General features: G+C 36.5%; 1 protein-coding gene across 2 annotated transcripts in view; it reads left to right on the top strand.

Annotated features, from left to right (window-relative positions):
• Positions 1 to 18898, top strand: part of SPRED1 (sprouty related EVH1 domain containing 1) — a 118944-nt gene that overhangs the window by 35993 nt on the left and 64053 nt on the right. The gene's annotated exons all lie outside the window — the stretch shown is intronic.

Genomic DNA, 18898 nt, shown 5'->3' with positions numbered 1-18898 from the left:
ATTAAGGAATTAAAGGTAACGTACTGATTGGTTAATTGCTCCTTCTTGTTTCTTGCATTGTTTGGGAGATCCCAAAATATGCTATGTTTGTTTATGTAGTTTTCTAGTTTAAAAAAACAGATAAATGCAGTGGTAAAAACATTTTAAAACAATTTATATTTCTCTTGAACTAAAGGATCATTATTCGTTTAAGACAAAAGATGAAAACTGCAATTGAAACTTGTCCACATATAAATGAGCCAGTATTTAGAAAATCAGGAGATTTCATATGGGCAGGATTTCCAGCTTCTCTAAAAAGATCAAAACATTCTCGTAGTTTTGGGCCTGCACACCTACAAGGCAGCTGCTAGGCTGGAGGGTTAAGTGTTCCCTTTAGATGGCCACAGTCCCACCACTACAAGTATTGGAAGCACTTACTGTAGTAGTCTTTACTCATTTATGTTTGGTTTTGACCTCTGCTTTAAGACGTCAGATGCTGTTACAGCTATCAGTATAGGCTGATTCTCAGTCTTCTGTGAAATGAGAATTAGAAAATTCTAGTATTTATTTATATTGTGAATTCCTTTCTAAAAGGCAGACTGTCTTACTTAAAATGATTTGGCTTAACAGAAGATATTAGCAGAATCTGAATTATTACTTTAATTATTCTCTATTACTAGAGAAATGAATATTCCACATTTTTGTATCAATCCATTAGTACTTTTGCATTCAAATCATGCTTCCAATAAACTAGGCTTCTCTTTTGCATTTTAAGACAAAACCATTGTCTTGGCTTTCATTAAACTCTGTTCTTCAAATTTTCCCGCCTGTCTTAAGTACTCTAACCCCCATCCCTGACTCCTCTTCTTCCTTAAAAGTAGTCTCTCTCCCAAAGCTCAGTCTCAGTAGTATATTCTACTTTTATACAGTCTTCTGATTCATTTTCAAAGCTTCCATTTCCAGAATCAATCACTTGTTCATCTGAAATCTGATGGCAGTTTAAAAAAACGATGTGCTTATTGTTTATTCGAGTTAGTTGTGAATTCTTTGAGAATAAGAACTGTGTCTTATTCATATTTGGCTACTTGCTGTTCAGTATGTCATTTGGTTTGTAAAAGACATCCAATCCATCCATTTCTGTCTGAGCTTTTTTAATCAAACATCTGTTATGTGCTAGGGACTGTTGAGTTTACTTTTCTCCATGGCTTTTTAGTTATTTCCTTCGAGTTTTCTTACTATACTTGACAACTGAACTCTTGTTCTAGATTGACGCCAACTTCTTTTCTACATCCTTTACACTGTGTGCAGTACCACTGGACTGAGTCTTTACAAATTTACAATCTTGGATGTTATCTTTGACTCCTTTATTGTTCGTATTCTCTTTTTCTTAGTTTCTTAGTATTGTCTGTGAGTTTTGTTTAAAAGAATAGATCTAGAATTCTGTCTTCTCCTTCTATCTGTAAAGACACTGCTGTATTCCCAAGCTTCATTAGTGAAATAGCATTTGGATTCAAATAGCTAGCTGCCTGTCTCTGCTTCCCGACTATTCCAAGCTTTTCTGATCCTATTTTTCAATATAATTATTCTTAGATACAAATTTAATGATATCCCCCCTGCACGGAAGCCTAGAATAGTTCCCTTTTGAATATGCAAGGCCTTTTTACCAGTAGGATTCCTATTTAGTCTAACTCATTTTTGTTGTCTTCAGTAATCTTCCAACTCAATCAAGAATAGCATATATATTGCATACTCTTGTCTTCTTTCATGATATGCTACCCACTTTAAAGGTTTTTTTTACCTTCTCTCAAATCTATGCCCGTGTTCCCTCCTTCGACATTGTAACGGCCATCTATTGTTTTAGTATTGTTTAGTATGCCAAGCATACCTTGATTCTGTTTCTGTTAAGAGCTCCCTACTTTTCTTTGGGGAATCATCCTTTCTTCACTTTCAGTCAGGCCTTTTGGTTTGAGTGGTTTGAGCCTTCATGGGTGTGATTGGTTCAGGGATTATCCAGTAACTCAAGCCAGATGAATCAGAGACAATGAGACTCAACTCCAGGACTTTTGAACTCTGAGAAGAGGCATTCTCTACTGTGACTCTAAGGATTTTGTGTACCTAGAGCTAATAGGGTGGGGGAAGATAAATAAGGAAGCATAACCAGAGCCAACTTTAAAATGAGGTCAGTTTTATTTAAAATTAAAACCTTTTGGTTTGAAGCGTTGTCAGTACACTTTAAACAATTGCATAGCAGGGGTTCGGCTAAATTTTCCATATTGATAGTTGTTTGTTGTGTCCATATGCAGGCAGGGGTGTGTGTGTGTGTGTGTGTGTGTGTGATGGACATGTACGTGTGTAAGAGAGATCGCTTTTTAACTTACTCTACAGGAATCCAACAGCTTCTTGGAAACCTGAAGAATAAGATTAAAAGATTTTATTTTTGACTAGGTGAATACATATGAATACTGTTTTTTTCAGTGCGTTATATCAGTCATGCATTTGCTTTGACATGCATTTGCAGTGATAAAAGCATATGCTGTCTATTCAGACCTTTGCTTGAATACTTGTTCTATCACTTACTATGTATGTAATTGGGTATGGAAAAATTGAGGGATTAAGGAAATCTCACTGTAAGAAAAACTAGCTCTGAAACTGATTCTTAATTTTTTTTAGTCTAATTGGAGAAATGTTATCGAGAGTTTTTGTTTTGATCCCCAAAGGGATCCCTATTCTTTTGGTTAATTGGCAGCTGCCAGACTTTGTCCTCAGAAGGCTTGATACACAGGAGCATATGTCCTGTCTTTCCACTTTTAAAATTGACTCTGTGGCAGTACAAATTGGCTGGCAGGTCTTGTAAACTCCCTCACCTGCTCTCTGTCACCACAATTACAGATACATACTTGATGTTATTTCGAAATGTTCTATCACAGTCCACTTTTTTTATAAGATGCTACTAGAATGTTTTTCTGCCTCTGTCAGTGACATTTTAGATGATATGTTGGAGGATATCTTATTTGTTAAAAACAGCAATGCTTTTCGGATTTACAACACAGATTAAAAAACATGCGTAAGAAATACTAAAGTCATTGTTTACTGATTTTTATTCTTAGAACTTAGAATATTATTATAATGAGTAAGTTGCATATAATCAGGCAATATCCATATTCTGATAGCTGATATTAATAAGGCAAATTACAGTGAGCAAGCACCTCTTTAAATAGGATATGTATGTAAATATGTCCCCATCACCTTAGTTACTCTGTTTTAGATAATTATAAAAATAACTAAATCCATTCTCCTTCTTTGTGGAAAATGACTTTGGGTTAACTTTTTAAGCTCTGGTCCTATGGAATCCTGATGAAGATGGACTGTGAGTTGTGTGATTAGGCAACATTGCTGATTGATTGGTAAACGGCATCTGGACTGGGAGGATTGTGAATGAACTATATACCTGGTGGAAAGCCAGAGCTTTGGTCTGCCCTGAGTGTGGTGTATTCTTTTACCTGGGGATATCTCTTGCCAGGACTTTAAGAAGCTGTGTCCATGGGACAGTTATGAGATAGTGTGGTTCTGTATGGAGTATGCGGCTTTTAAGCCAGGAATGATTCCATACATACACTCATGATTTCATAGCCATGGGGTTTCATTCCCTTGTAACTGAACTGTCAGTTAAGGAACTAAAGAATAGCCCCTGAATTGCTGTGAGGACTCTTGCTGAAGAAAAGTTTTGAAGTTGTCCTGCTATATTTCCTGTCCTGTGCTTTTTTTAAGTTAAGGATGCTAAGTAGCCTATTCAGGTTGTGTGGAGTTTGATCATTTAGTTCAGCTGAACACAATTCGTTGAAAGTAGATGTTGCAGATGTCCTTTTGGTATTATCAATACCTGCATGTGAAATATTGTTCATTAGTTGTAGTAGGGAGAGAGCTGTAATGGAACAGGAAAATGTCGAGTGTCGAATCATGTTGTTGTTGTTTATGAGGCATTATGAGTGGTATAGGGAAGTTCAAGATGTGATAAATGGGAGAAGTTTGAAGGTAATAATAGAAGATAATGTTAGAGGAATCATAGTGGTAATAATTGCCTAATGAAAGACACAGATGATAAATACATTGAATTCACCGGGAGAAGCCTTTAGCCTCTAGAATCCAAGATGAGAGTTAAATGTTTTGCACAGGTGTAAAGAGTGCCAGGGGAGAAAAATAGGAATATATTTTTATTTCTTTGGTGGCTTTTTTAGTTTATAAAAAAGAGAAGGCATTGGGGATTAGCTGCATGTGTTGTATGATAGAAAGTGAGCACTCCAGATTTTAAGTATGTCGTCTTTAAATATGTGCTTACCTGACAACTAATTTTGTAATCTTTTCATAAGATTCCTTGTCCAGTATGGTGGCTGTTAGCAACATGTGACTGTTGAGCACTAGTTAAAATTGCCATGTGCTGTATGTGTCTGTGTACCAAATTTCAAAGACTTAGTATGAAAAAAAGGTAAAATATCTCATTCATTATTTTATATTGATTATCTATTAAAATGATATGTTGGATATATTGGATTAGTTAAAATATACTATTAATATTAATTTCATCTGCTTTTACTTATTTTTAAATTGAGATGGAATTCACTTAACACAGATTTAACCATTTTAAAGTGTATAGTTTATGGGCAGTGTTGTATGACCACCATCTCTATCTAGTTCCAAAACATTTTCATCATCCTAAAAAAACCCCATATCCATTAAAACAGATACTCCCCTTTAGCTACCCCCAATCGCCTGGCAACCACCAAGCTGACCTCTGTCTATAGATTTACCTATTCTGAATATTTCACATAGATGCAGTCATACAATATGTGACCTTTTGTGTATGGCTTCTTTCATTTAGCATATTTGTGAGCTTCCATATTGTAGCATATCATTACTTCATTCTTTTTTTTAATAGATGATATGTTCATAATTAAAAGTGTGGTATTGAAGTCTCCAACTATTGTTGTAGATCTATTTATTTCTCCCTTCAATTTTGTCAGTGTTTACTTCATATAGTTTGGGACTTTGCTGTTTGGTGCATATATATTTATAATTGTTACATCTTCTTGATGAATTGACCCTTTTATCAATGTATAATGACTGTCTTTGTCTCTTGTAACAGTTTTTTACTTTGACTGTTTTCTCTGATATTAATATATCTACTCCAGCTTGCTTTTGGTTATTATTTCATGGAATATCATTTCCTGTTCTTTCATTTTGAGCCTGTTTGCAGTTTTGGATATAAGGTGACTCTCTTGTAGACAGTACTTAGTTAGATCATGGGTTTTTTTGTTTGTTTTTAATTCTTTCTGCGAGTCTCTGCCTTTTGATTAGAGAGTTTAATCCACTTATATGTAAAGTACTTACTGATAATGAAGTATTTCTGCTATTTAGCTGTTTGTTTTCTGCATATTTTATACCTTTTCTATAATTCAGTTTCCTCCATTTTTCTTTTTTGTGCATTTGATTTTTTTTGTAGTCTATTCTTAATTCCCTTCCAGTTTCTTTTATACAGAGTTATGTGTTGCTTGATGATAGGGATACATTCTCAGAAATGTGTCATTAGACAATTTTATTGTTGTGTGAACATCATAGAGTGTACTAAAGGGCAATCAAATTCTGCCCCCCCCCCCCGCCCCCCCAAATGTGTCTCTTTAACATGAAGATATTTTAGGCTGATTATTTTTAAGAAAACAAAAGACTCAGAAAGGGGCCGGCCCTGTGGTTGAGTGGTTGGGTTCACAGTCTCCGCTTCGGTGGTCCAGAGTTTCACCGGTTTGGATCCTGGGCGTGGACATGGCACTGCTCCCATCTACCATGCTGAGTCAGCATCCCACACAGCACAATCAGAAGGACCTACGACTAGAATATACAACTATCTACTGGGGTGGGGGGCTTTGGGGAGAAGAAGAAGAAAAAAATAAGATTGGTAACAGATGTTAGCTCAGGTGCCAATCTTAAAAAAAAACGAAAACAAAAGACTCAAAGTTTTTTTTGTTACCTCCCCCATAACTGGTTAAAAGAATTCAGATTTAAAAACCTGTCTCAGGAAGTGAGCTATTGCCTTAGCATAACATGAACTAGGTAGTAGACAGGGAGGAACCTAAAAAGCCTGTTTGTTGATCTCCCTGCTGTGTTCTTCTGTTTCTCTGTAGCCAAACACTTATTTTCCAAATGTTTACTCCTTTCACCTACCTGTGAATTGCCTTCTTTCCCTTTGAAGTCCCTGACTCTTTCTACCCCCAACATCTTTCTCTTTAGCTGAGGATGATATTTAAGGTGAGGGCTTCAGCCATTTTGACGAGTTACTCAGTTTTCCTCATGTATACATATTATTAACTTTCGTTTGTTTTTCTCCTGTTAATCTGTTAAAATGTCAGTTTAATTCTTAAGACTACCCAGAACAACCTAGAAGGGTAGAGGAAAGTTTCTTCCTCCTCTACAGTACTTTCACAAAGCTAGATGGTATAGCCTACTACACACCTGGGCTGTCTGGTACTAATCTTTTTTTTAAGGTATGCTTTTTTTTTTTTTAATTTTTGATGAGGAAGATTGGCCCTGGGCTAACATCCATTGTCAATCTTTTTTGTACGTAGTTGTATATCCTAGTTGTCAGTCATTCTAGTTCTTCTACATGGGGTGCGGCCACAGCGTGGCTTGGCAAGCGGTATGTTGGTCTGTACCCAGGATTTGAACCAGTGAACCCCAGGCTGCTGGAGTGGAGAACACAAACTTAACCACTCGGCTGTGGGGCTGGCTTTGATCTGGTACTAATCCTATGGGGCCACCCTCATATAGGCAGTCCATTGTTGACCAAAATGTCATTATGTGGCACAAGACTGTACATATTTTTTAGATATTTTCTTAGTGATTACCATAGAAACCCCAGTTAACATCCTAAATTCATAACAACTTAGTTTAAATTGATACTAGCTTAGCTTTGATAGCATATAAAAGCTCTACTCTTATGTAGTTCCACTCCTTTTTATGTTATTATTGTTACAGTTTATATCTTTATACATTAATATGCCTATTAATATAGATTTATAGTTATTGGAAGCAAAAAGAGAAGTTACAAATGAAAAATACGATAATAATGGCTTTACATTTACCTAGGTAGTAACCCTTACTGGAGTTCTTCATTTCTTATGACTTTCAGTTACTGTCTAGTGTCCTTTCATTTCATCATGAAGATCTCCTTTTAGCACTTCCTGTACAGTTGATCAACTGTGGCAAACTCCCTCAGCTTTTTAGTTATCTGAGAGTGTCTTAATTTCTCCTTCATTTTTGAAGGATAGTTTTGCTGTATATAGAATTCTTAGCTGACAATTTTTTTTTCTTTCAGCGCTTTAAATATGTTGTCTCACTGCCTCTGGCCTCCATTGTTTCCTATGAGAAATCAGCTGTTAATCTTATTGAGAGTCCCTTGTGTGTGTTGAGTAGCTTTTCTCTTGCTGCTTTCAACATTCTTTGTCTTTCCGCAACTTGATTATAATGTGTCTCAGTTTCTCTCTCTTTGTTGGTCTTTTTTGGAGTTTAGCTTCCTGGATGTGTAGATTTATGTCTTTAATCAAATTTGGGAAGTCTGTTGCCCGTTATTTCTTCAAGTATTCTTTCTGCCCCTTTCTCTTCTCTCCTTGAGACTCCCCATTGCACATGTGTTGGTATGTTTGATTGTCCCCCAGATTTCTTAGGCTCTGTCCATTTTTCTTTCTGCACCTCAGACTGGATCACTTCAACTGACCTATCTTTAAGCTTACTGATTCTTCTGTGTGTTGCAATCTGCTGTTGAAACCTTTGAGTGAATTTTCCATTCAGTTACTGTACTTAACAGCTCCAGAATTTCTATTTCATTCCTTTTCACAATTTGTTTTCTTAATTGATATTTTCTCTTTGTTCATACATTGTTTTCCTGGTGTTATTGACTGCTTTGAGTATATTTAAGACATTTGATTTAAAGTGTTTGTCTAGTAAGTCCAATGTCTGTGCTTCCTCAGGGAGATTTCTCTTAATTTCATCTGTTAATGGGTCAAGTTTTCATGTTTCTTTTCATGCTTCATAAATTTTTGTTGAAAACTGAGCAGTGCATATTATAATGTGATAACTTGGGAAATCAGATTCTTCCCACTCTCCAGGGTTTATTTTTGTTGCTGACTGTGGGCTATAGTTTGTTTAGTTACTTCTCTAAACTCTTTTTGTAAAGTCTTTATTCTTTGCCATGTGTGGTCTCTGAAGTCTTTGTTCCTTTAGTCTGTGATCATCTCATGTTTTGACAGAGATGTCCTTGAACACCAGGAGCTAGAAAAAAGAAACTGAAAGAAAGAAAAACTCTCCCAGTTTTTTCAGATTATCTCTGTATCATGACATTCCTTCAGTACTTAGCCACATTTTTTACAACTCTGCCTTACCCTTTACTTCCTGCTTGTGCTGAGCCTAGAGGTCAGCCCAAGATGAATACTTGGGATCTTCTCAGATTTTTTGTGAACATGTGTCCTGTCCTGGGAGTACATGTGGCTTCCTAAATTCCCCAGTATATGAGATCGGTTTGATTGTTCTAATTCCCTGAAGAAACAGTCTCCCCAGCTTTTCCTCCCAGGCTTTTGTTACATCTGTTGTTGGCTTCATCTGTAATATTTTGTCCCCAGCAGCAACTGGTTGTTCAGTTGCCTTACAATGTGTTTGAGGAGTGCAGGCACCCTGTGTCAGTCCTTCACATAGCTCAAGACACAATTCTTTGAGACTAAGGTCTGCTCTGCTCTCTCTGGGACCAGGAATCCATGCTGAGAACGCAGGCTGCCATCTTCCAGACTGCTGCTGAGGCAGGGGTGGGAGTGGGATTAGGCCAAGGGCAATGAAAGTGCCACAAAGCTTTCCTACCATTTTTTAAGTTGCCTTTTGATTTAGTATTTTCCTGGTTGCTGTAAACCTTTGACTGTTTTCTAGAGTTGTGACAAAATTTATTCTGACAATTTTTGCCCTGTTTTTTAGTATTTCTGATGGAGCTATTTTCTTTGCCGTCTTCAGTGCCAACCTCCTCTTTTAACTTTTTTAATGTAACTACTAGAAAATGGGGATTACGTACATGGCTGGCATTATATTTCTATTGGATGGTACTGCTGTAGGGTATTAAATTTTCAGTGAAAATTGAGTTCATTTATGTTGCATTCAGAAGGAAAAAATATCAAAAATTTTCAGAAGTCCCACAGTTACACAATTAGGATTAGCTATTTGCCATTATATTTTTTATTCCAAGACTAGTGTGGCATTTTCACAGGAACTCTCTAAACTTCCTTCTGTACGATGAAGTGTTATTAATGTTGTGTAATTATGTCCCTACATTACTAAAGCTCCTAAATTTTGACTAGATTCTCATTTGATTAAGTGTTTAAGTCACCTTGTGCTGTCTACTTCTCACCAGAAGCTCTCTTGATAGGTGTTTATAAGAAGGGGTGAGCATTCTTCATGCTGCTTCATCTGATTTTCTTTTTTTCCCCCTGGATTCAATTATACAGGCATTTATTAGATGCCTATTTTATGGAGGTTCTCCTAGGACTTACTTTCAGGTGTTGGCCATATCCAGGACTCTCAGATATTGGTGATTTTTAATACTGTGTGTGGAGATGCTTCCTTTTTTCTCAGGAGATTGTTCTACTGATTAATCTCTGCCACTGACTCCATGTCTTTTTAGCATCCCTGGCTTGTTTGCCTGATCCCCGAAGAATTGGCATTCTCAATATGCAGGGTTGGCAGCTTACTCTTGTTGCTCCTCTCTTCTTTGCCATTAAATGCCAAGATATTATATGCATTCTCAGCGTGGGTAAAGCTGTAGTCTAAATACTTGCCTCCAGGTGCATTTGGAAAAGTGAATGCTCTTCACCTCTGCTAAATAAAGTTATAGGTACAGAACCATATTGAAGGAGTTGGCAACATATTCAAAAGTTGAGGGTACTAAATGTAAGGGATTCTCCTGGCTTGCTTAGCAAAAGCCATCTTATGTTGACAATGAAAGAATTACCTCTTCAGGAGTGTCAACTCAATCTCCCTGTCTGTTCCCTGACTAGAGAGAGTGGTGATTTCTCACTGAATGCTCTTGTCATTGCCCTGGTGCAGTCAGAAGAGTATTATTTCATCTCAGCCCTAAACCCACAGTTTTTTCATTAGTATATCTGGTAGCACAGGTGAGACCAGGCAATATCATTTTACTGAAGACGCTGAGAAACGAGTAGTAGACTACTCTGCCTTCTTCCTACCTGGTGAAAAGGAACTTCTCATATAACTGCATAGTGGTACACGCAAGGATATCATGTACCTAACCTACATCAGAAAAATGGGACAATGTCCCCTTTTTGCTTTAAGTAAGAATTATTAACCATAGCTAACCATCAAGTATCAATTACTTGAGTCTCCCACTCATACTTTATATAATGGAAGCAGTTACAAAAGCTACCTACCCTAATTATAGGCATCAGGGAAGACTTTCTGGAGAGTGAGAATTATAATTAGATAATGTGTTAAAATTTAGAGATTGTCCCTGTTCACCTTGGAGTCTGGAGGCACACCTCTCTGCTAAGCCCTATGCCTGCTTTCACAAGGTGGAAATCGTTTTCTCCTACCACCCAGCAACCTCTCTCAAGCACATCTTTCCTTCTTGAAACCTTGATCTAAGGTGCAAGAGGACTCTGGAATTCCTTCTCCTGTCTGTCCACCTTCTAAGAAGTTCCTGTCTCCTCTCAGGACATGCCCATGAGAGTATCCAGCTTTCTTCAGGCAAGACCTTATTTGCTATCTACCCTTCCCCAGAGCAGCCACGTTAAGTTTAGTAAAATAAGCCCAGCATCTTTGGAAGAAATACATGCATGTGATGTGATTTGTGGGATGTTCTGTAGAAGTGTGTGGAGAGTGCTGGGATGCAGGCTGTATCTGAACGAGTCTGTGTGATGGGGGAGAATTATAAACTGTAAATAGTGGGAACAGAGAGACTGATTCTTTCAGCTTGGTGGGAAAGGTGCACTGTGCAGGATGCAGCAGGTTTTGACATCAGGAAGGGCACAAGGCTGTTAAAATCAATCTGCATTCCACTAGAAATTCATCGTTGTACTATGAATGGCAAGTGTACAAAAACTGCTAATTCTTTTTATAGAGACAAGTACCATTTTGAGATCATAACCTTTCAGAGAGAGTACGTTTGTGTGTGTCAGAGTTTGCTAAAAACATTTTTGAATGGGTAGGGCATTCACATGGTACAAAATTCAAAAAGCATAAAAGGATATTTAATGAAAAGAAAATTACCCTTGTACCTATGTCTCATTTCACCTTGCTAGAGAAACAGGTTACTAGTTTTATTGTGTAAAGTTTCTGTCTATATGCAAGCATATGTGCATATGTGTTTTTTCCCCACAACTGGTAGCATACTAAACATACTTGTGTATCTTAAAAAAAAAAACTAATTAATAGAACTTAGAGATCAGCTCACTTGATAATATAAAGAGCTTCCTCATTTTTGTCATGGCTACATAGTGTTGCATTCAATAGGTATTCCACAATTTAACTCGTTCCCTGTTGAGTCTTATTTAGGTTGCTTTCTTTTTTTTTCCCCCCTGTTAAAGACAGTGCTTCTCTTTAAACTATGCTTATCAAGTAATGATTTCTTACATGTAGAAGAAAATGAATAGAAGTAGAATTTGCTGAGTCAGAATATTTGCGTCTTAAATTTTGGTAGATATTTCCAAATGACCCTTCAAACATGTCATGCTTCCATCCCCTCACCAACTTTTGTGATAACAAATTTCTTGATATTTGCCAATCTGATCGATGAAAAATAGTCTTTAATTTGCACTCTTCTTTATTTTGAATGAGGTGAATTTTCTTATTATATATTTCATGGCATCTATATTTTTCTTCTGAGAATTTTATTCATGAACTTTGCCTATTTTCCTCTGGGTTCTTGGTCTTTTTAAAATGATTTTGAGGCCCTGCCCAGTGGCATAGCAGTTAAATCCTCACATTTTGCTTTGGCGGCCCGGAGTTTGCTGGTTCGGATCCTGGGCACAGACGTGTGCACCGCTTACCAAGCCATGCTGCGGCAGGCGTCCCATATATAAAGTAGAGGAAGATGGGCATGGATGTTAGCTCAGGGCCAGTCTTCCTCAGCAAAGAGGAGGATTGATGGCGGATGTTAGCTCAGGGCTAATCTTCCTCAAAAAATAAAATAAAGTAAAATGATTTTGAAGTTATTTTTGAGGAAATACCTCTTTTTTTTTCTGTTATATGTTGTTTGTGGTAGATAGAATACTGTGTTGATCTTCCTCCCCACTCCTCCACACCTCAAAGATGTCCTGGCCCTAAACCCCAGAACCTGTGAATATATTAGGACTTGGCAGATGTGATGAAGCTTATGAGCTTTGATATGGGGTGATGATCCTGGATTATCTGGATAGGCCCAATCTAATCACATAAGTCCTTAAAAGTGGAGAACCTTTCCTGCCTGTGGGGCTGTGGTCAGAGAGAGATGGGACTACAGAAGAAAGATCAGAGAAAAGCAGTGTTCCTGGCTTTGAAGATGGAAGGTGGCCATGAGCCAAGGAAATGTGGACGGCCTCTAGGAGTTGGAAAAACAAAGAAACACATTCTCTTCCATACACTCCTGAGAGGAATGCAGCACAGCTAGCACTTCGATAAGCCCAGTGAAGCCCTTTAGGCTTCACACTCACAGAACTGTATAAATTTGTGGTGTTTTAAGTCACTAAGTTTTCAGTAATTTGTTATGGCAGCAGTCAAAAACTCATACATGTGTGCCATACATTTTTTTCTCCATTTGTTGCTTTTTCTTTTTACTTTAATGTTTATGTGTTTTTTCTATGGGGGAATGTGTTTTATATAGTTGAATTTACCCTTTTATTTATTTATTTATTTTTATTTGAATTTTTTTTGTGAGGAAGATTGGCCCTGAGCTAACATCTGTGCCAATCTTCCTTTCTTTTATGTGGGGTGCTTCCACAGCATGGCTTCAAGGTAGCAGTGCTAGATCTGCACCCAGGACCTGAACCTGCCAACCCTGGTCTGCTGAACCAGAGTGCGTGGACTTAACCACCATACCACCGGGCCCGCCACCTTATCCTTTTATTTTTTAATGGCCTCCAGATCTTAGACCTTTCCTATTATAAGATTATTTAAAATTTTACCATATTTTCTTCTAATGCTTTTTCTCATCATGAGCTCTAGTATTAATGTTGGTTCCTTGTCTTCTACGTTCTGGTCTCTTATTGACAGTGAGTACTTGTATTTATAGTTCAGCTATTCTGACATAGACCTAGAGAACTTCGAAAGATGAAATCATAGCATCAGTGCTGGTAATTCAGATGTCAGAGGAGATGGACGGTAGTGATGCCAGAAGGCAGGAGACATACAAAGTTGTTAGAATTTTGTACTCCTTTAGCAGATTGCTTTTATATCCTCAAGAAGGTTTTCTCTCATCTTTTGTCTTAGTTTTCTATTGCTTTTGTAACAAATTGCTACAGACTTAGTGACTTAAAATAACACAGATTTATTATATTGTAGTCTGGAGGTCAGAAGTCCAAGTGCATCTCACTGGGCTGAGATCAAGGTATCGGAAGGGCTGCATTCCTTCTGGAGGATCTAGGGAAGAATCCCTTTCCGTGCCTTTTCCAGCTTCTGTAGAGGCCTGCATTCCTTGGCTCATGACCCCTCTTTCCATCTTCAAAGCCAAGAAGTGTAGTATCTTCAAATCTCTCTGATTCTGACCTCTTCTTCCTCCCTCTTCTACTTTAATTCATCTTATATTGGTTTCATTTTCGTTTTCTGAATATGAGTTAACATATTTTCTTCCCTTGGAACCATAATAATTTTATGGTTTACTTAAGAGAGGATGATGTAACTTAAGCAGGTTTCAGGTAACTCATTTGCAAGGAAATAACATCTTGATAAATTTTTAAATTGTAGGATCTGAAAATCTATTGCAGAGCGACTTTTCCCTTTAGACCAAATATTCTTAATCTCAGGTTTGTGAACTTCTTAGAAGGGACTGCAAATCCCCAAAATTGTATTTAAATGTGGGTTTTTAGCCATATATGTATTTTCTTCAGGGGAGATAATCTGTAGTGTTAATTACACTTTAAATAGCATCAGTGATTACCCTGGCCTCCCAATTTAAGAACCATTACCATGCAAAACAAACAAAATGACTTGTACAGCTCTGACTTTTCCTCAGTTCTGTTTCCTAAATTTATATACATTTCTAATTACCTGTTGGTCATTTATAATGTTGTAGCTGACTGTTCTTCGACTTAACATTTCAAAATACTTTCCTTAGTCTTTCTCTCCTTTTCTCTTTGTTCCTCTCTTTCTCTCTGCCATCTCATACCATCCCACCTCTGGACTCCATGCTGAGAGCTTTGGTTCCAAGGTCTTAAGTATTTATTTGTGATTTTTCTCTTTTAGCTTTCTGCTAGAGATTGCTAATTATGCCCTTGTATCTTACCTTCTTTTCTTTAGTAATTGTGTCCCCAGTTTTTAGATGGGCACATGGTCACATGGAAATATAGACTATATTTCCTAGCTTCCCTTATAGATAGGTGTGGTACTGTGACAATGTGATATAAACAGAAGTGTCTGTATACATATCTGTATTTATTAAGATATTTTATTATGTAAAATTTGTTATAATAACTTCCTAAGTAATCTCTCTGTCCACAGTCTCTCCTTATAAATTTTTCTGTACTTTCAAGCTATGTAAATCTTTATTAAACACCTTTTGGTAGGAAACTTTAGATAAGGGCATAATTGACGTATATTGGCAACATCATTGTAATAACTTGGCGGTTTTTTAATGAAAATATAATTGAGCAGTGTTTGAGGTAAAGTTTAATATCAGTGAAGTAAAAAAAAAAAGAGAGAGACATCTGGAAGTTTTAAAGCATGGCAGGGTAGGAAGGTTTAGAAGTTGGGTTAAGCTTAGGAATGGGATGAGGAAGTTTTCTGGTAGAAATCCATGCTAGAACAGGTGGGTCCTAGATACAAAGAGATGCTAATGAAGGTAGGCTTCAATTCACTGACACTGTGCAGCAGCTGTGAAGACCTGGTTGCTGTGCCCAGGGGAAAAGAGAATCATACGTAGCTGAGAAGCAAAGACCAAATTGGATTAACTTCCTGGTAATGGAAAAGGATTAGTGTGTGCTGTAATTCAGTAAATGCATGAATACTTGCTCTGCCAGATATGCGTGATTTTAGGGACTTTCTTACTTTCACAGAAAGTAGAGCATTCTGTTTGCTTCCTCTTAAGTCACTTTTATCTAAGGAGGGGATGACAAGTACAAATTTTATTATGCTACAAGGCAGAGTATGACAAAGTTTGTAAGAGCTGCTGTTAGTATTTGGGAGTGGGTGAATGTTTTCAACAAAGGAGTTACTGCTTTTATTTGGGAAAGAAGACATTTGAAGGTAAGGGGGTTATGAGATTAAAAGCACAGGCGAAAAGATTAACTTTGGCAAGAAGGAAGGTCTGTCAAAAACAAGCCAAACATTTATTGAACAACTTGAAAAGTTTTCTGGTAGGTGTTTTAGTCTTAGGTCTTGAAGTTGAAAGCTGAGTTGTTGAATTATAAACGAAGGAAGGCTATGGTAGGGAGAATACACATAAGCTTCTGAAATACTTTAAAGCTTGAAGGATCAACTAGAATAGATAAGGGAAATAGTTATATATTTGGTATAGTTGAGAACATGAGATTCAAAAAAAATTTTCCATAAATTACTTGGCAGCTTTAAAACCTCTTTTGTTGTGTTAAGGTGAACAATGAATTGGGCAACCCTACTCTTCCAGTAAGGAAATCTTTGTTTTAGTTATTTTCCTAGAAAGGACAACAAATCTTTCTAGGTGGCACTTTTTATAAAAAAAAGTTTTTAAAAGTATTTACTACTGCTACTTAAGTACTACATAGTAGTCAAAAAGAGTACTACTTTTTATAAAGTAGAAAAAAAGAAATTGGGGTAGTGAGGGTAATTATGTTGGGGACACCTTTGTTTAGAAATATTTGTACACTTAAAAACAACATTTTAAAATTTTTATAGTATTTTGAGTAGAGCCAAGTTATAGATAAAATGTGAATTCTTAATTTATTTGTTTCTTTTAATTTCTAGGTATTATAAAATAATAACTTTTGAAGAAACTGAGAAATGAAGGGAAAATACCTAATTTCCCCATCCTAAAGTAACCACTAGAGTTGTATAGATTTTTAGTAATCTTACTTATGCACAGATTTATATTTTTAAAATATAAAATATGCCTAAGAAGGATTATACAAATTGTAAATGAGAATTAGTAAGATTCAAAGATGGTAAAAATAAGAGTCTGTGCCCTACCAAGGATAACTATTCTCACCCTCTGAAGTCAAAGTACACCCTGAGCTTCTGAACTGAGTCACTTTACTCCTTGAGTCCTCCAAGTCTTGTAGAATCTAGTATAAAATTCTTAAATTTCCCAATTTACTATATAAGTAGAAGAGAAGGAAGAGTCAGGATTTTGTCGTAAAATAAACACTTTTAAATGATTATTGGGAACTTGAATTTTGGTTCTGACCTAAGTTCTACTTTGTGACTTTGTATCTTCACTGAACTTCAAATTTATTGAGCTTTAAATGCATGAGTTCAGTTCACACATATTTAATCTGAACCTAATCTATCTAAGTTATGTGCTATGCTTCTTGGGATATCCTTAGACTTAAATTCTTGATAAACTAAAGGACCTTTGTCTAGTATTGATTCTGTCCCTCCAAGCTGGTTCCCAGTGTAATAATTTTCTCTGGCTTCTTGGGATGCATGTCCTGTTTATTTATAGTAGAGGTACTTGTTCCAGCCCATCCTGGAGTATTCCAATTTGATATCTGTGTCAGCCCAGCGTTGATGTACTCACACCTCCTCTGGCCAGTTCTCTGAGTTGAAGTTTGGTAAGAACTGGGCTCAGACAGGAATCAGAGCCTCTGAATAACTGAATAATAAAAAGCTTAGACACAATGGTAGCCTATGAAGCTAAAGACTTTCAGAGCTTCGGTATAGAGAATTATTCTGACCCCAGTAAAAGAGAATTATGGTTGACTAGGTGAATTTTATTTTTTCCCAGGCCCTACTTGGGTTTGAATTACCAGGATGACAGCTAGTTCAATTTTAAATTCTTTGTTTTAGTAATAATTAATACTTATATAGTGTTTGTTATGTGTCAGGCATTATTTACATTTGTTAAATGTGGGTTCTTTAACTTTCTCAAGGACACATAGCTAGTAAGTTGCTGAGCCAGGATCTAACTTAGGAAAATTTGACTTTAGACTCCTTGCTCAACCACGACACAGTGCAGCTTCAAAAGTGTACAGCTCTCTGACAAAAGACTTGTGTCAAGAATATATGAAGAACTTCTAAAAAGCAATAATAAAAGACACATAATAAAAAATGATCAAAAGACTTAAAAAGAAGGCATGCAAGTGTCCAATAAGCAGTGAAAAGATGCTCAACGTAATGAGTCATTGGGGAAATGGATGTTAAAGCCACAGTGGGTTACCATTACATCCTCACTACAATAAGTAAAATTTAGAAGTCTGAAAACACCAAATGTTGGCAAGGATGTGGAGCCATTGAAATTATCATACATTATTGATAGGAGTGTATAATGGTACAACCGCTTTGGAAAACAGTTTGTTAGTTTTTTATATAGTTAAATATACTACCCTATAACCCATTGATTCCGTTCCTAGGTAATTATCTAAGAGAAATGAAAACATATCTGTATTAAAAGACTTGCACAAGAATGTTTATAACAGCTTTATTCATAATAGTCAACAACTAGGAACAATCTAAATACCTATCAGCGTAAGAAAGAACAAATGAATGGTGATCTGTTTATTCAGTGAGTGAACTACTAACACTATAGAGTGAAAGAAGTCAGACCAACAGGGTACAAGTGGTGATTCTCTTTGATTCCATTTACTGGAGGCCCATAAGAGACAAAACTCACTCACTCATTAGAAATCAGAGCAGTGTTTACCCAACTGATGGAAAGGAGCCTTAAGGGAACTTTCTGAAGTCATGAAAATATTCTGTATCTTGATTATCATGTTGATTACAGATGTGTACATTTGTCAGACTTTGTTGTTGTATTTAAGATCAATATGTGATGTTATGTGTAAAGTATGCCTCAAAATAAAAAATAAAGTAAAAAAAAAAAGGCAAGGAGGAGATTTCAGACAAGCACTGACAGCGGAAATGACAGCTGGCAAGAACATGCAGAGACGCTAAGCACAGAACTGTTACATAGAACCTCAGTTGATACTCATAATAACCAAGACAAGCTTAGGTTACATTCAGTATAGTTTTCTAAGAAGTCAGTAAGGTATATTACTTTTAGAAAGGATTTCACTAATAATTATTATATTAAAAGTTTTAGAATCAAATGCTTAAATGTGTTATCTAGAACATTAGTATAATGAAACATTTCTTAGATTTTATGCAGAGTAATTTTGGTTAACATTGGGAAATTATTCTGAATGTAACTACAGTCTAGTCTCTCCTAAGAACAGAGTCTACCAAAAATAAAGCATGAAAAGTTTCTGTAGACCAATTTGCTTGATAAGTTTTTGAAACAATATTTATCTTTATATGATTTATGTCATTTAGATTCCCAGTTGTTAGAAGAAATGGAAAATGTGAGATCTGAGCTAACCATGTATGTTTCAACATTTTATTTATACTATATTCCAGAAATGTTAGAAACTTAGTGATGTCACAATTAAGTGTGCTCAAATACAGCAGTAATTTGTCCTGGTTACATTGCAGCAGGTGGACGTACATAGACGAGTTTGATAGTGGCCTATGTAGTTTGACAGTGCTTGTCTCTGGGGTC

Source organism: Equus przewalskii, chromosome 1 (genome assembly GCF_037783145.1).
Source record: "Equus przewalskii isolate Varuska chromosome 1, EquPr2, whole genome shotgun sequence".
NCBI lineage: Eukaryota > Metazoa > Chordata > Mammalia > Perissodactyla > Equidae > Equus > Equus przewalskii.
Note: the sequence above shows the minus strand (reverse complement) of the source record. Positions and strands in the feature narration are given on the sequence as shown.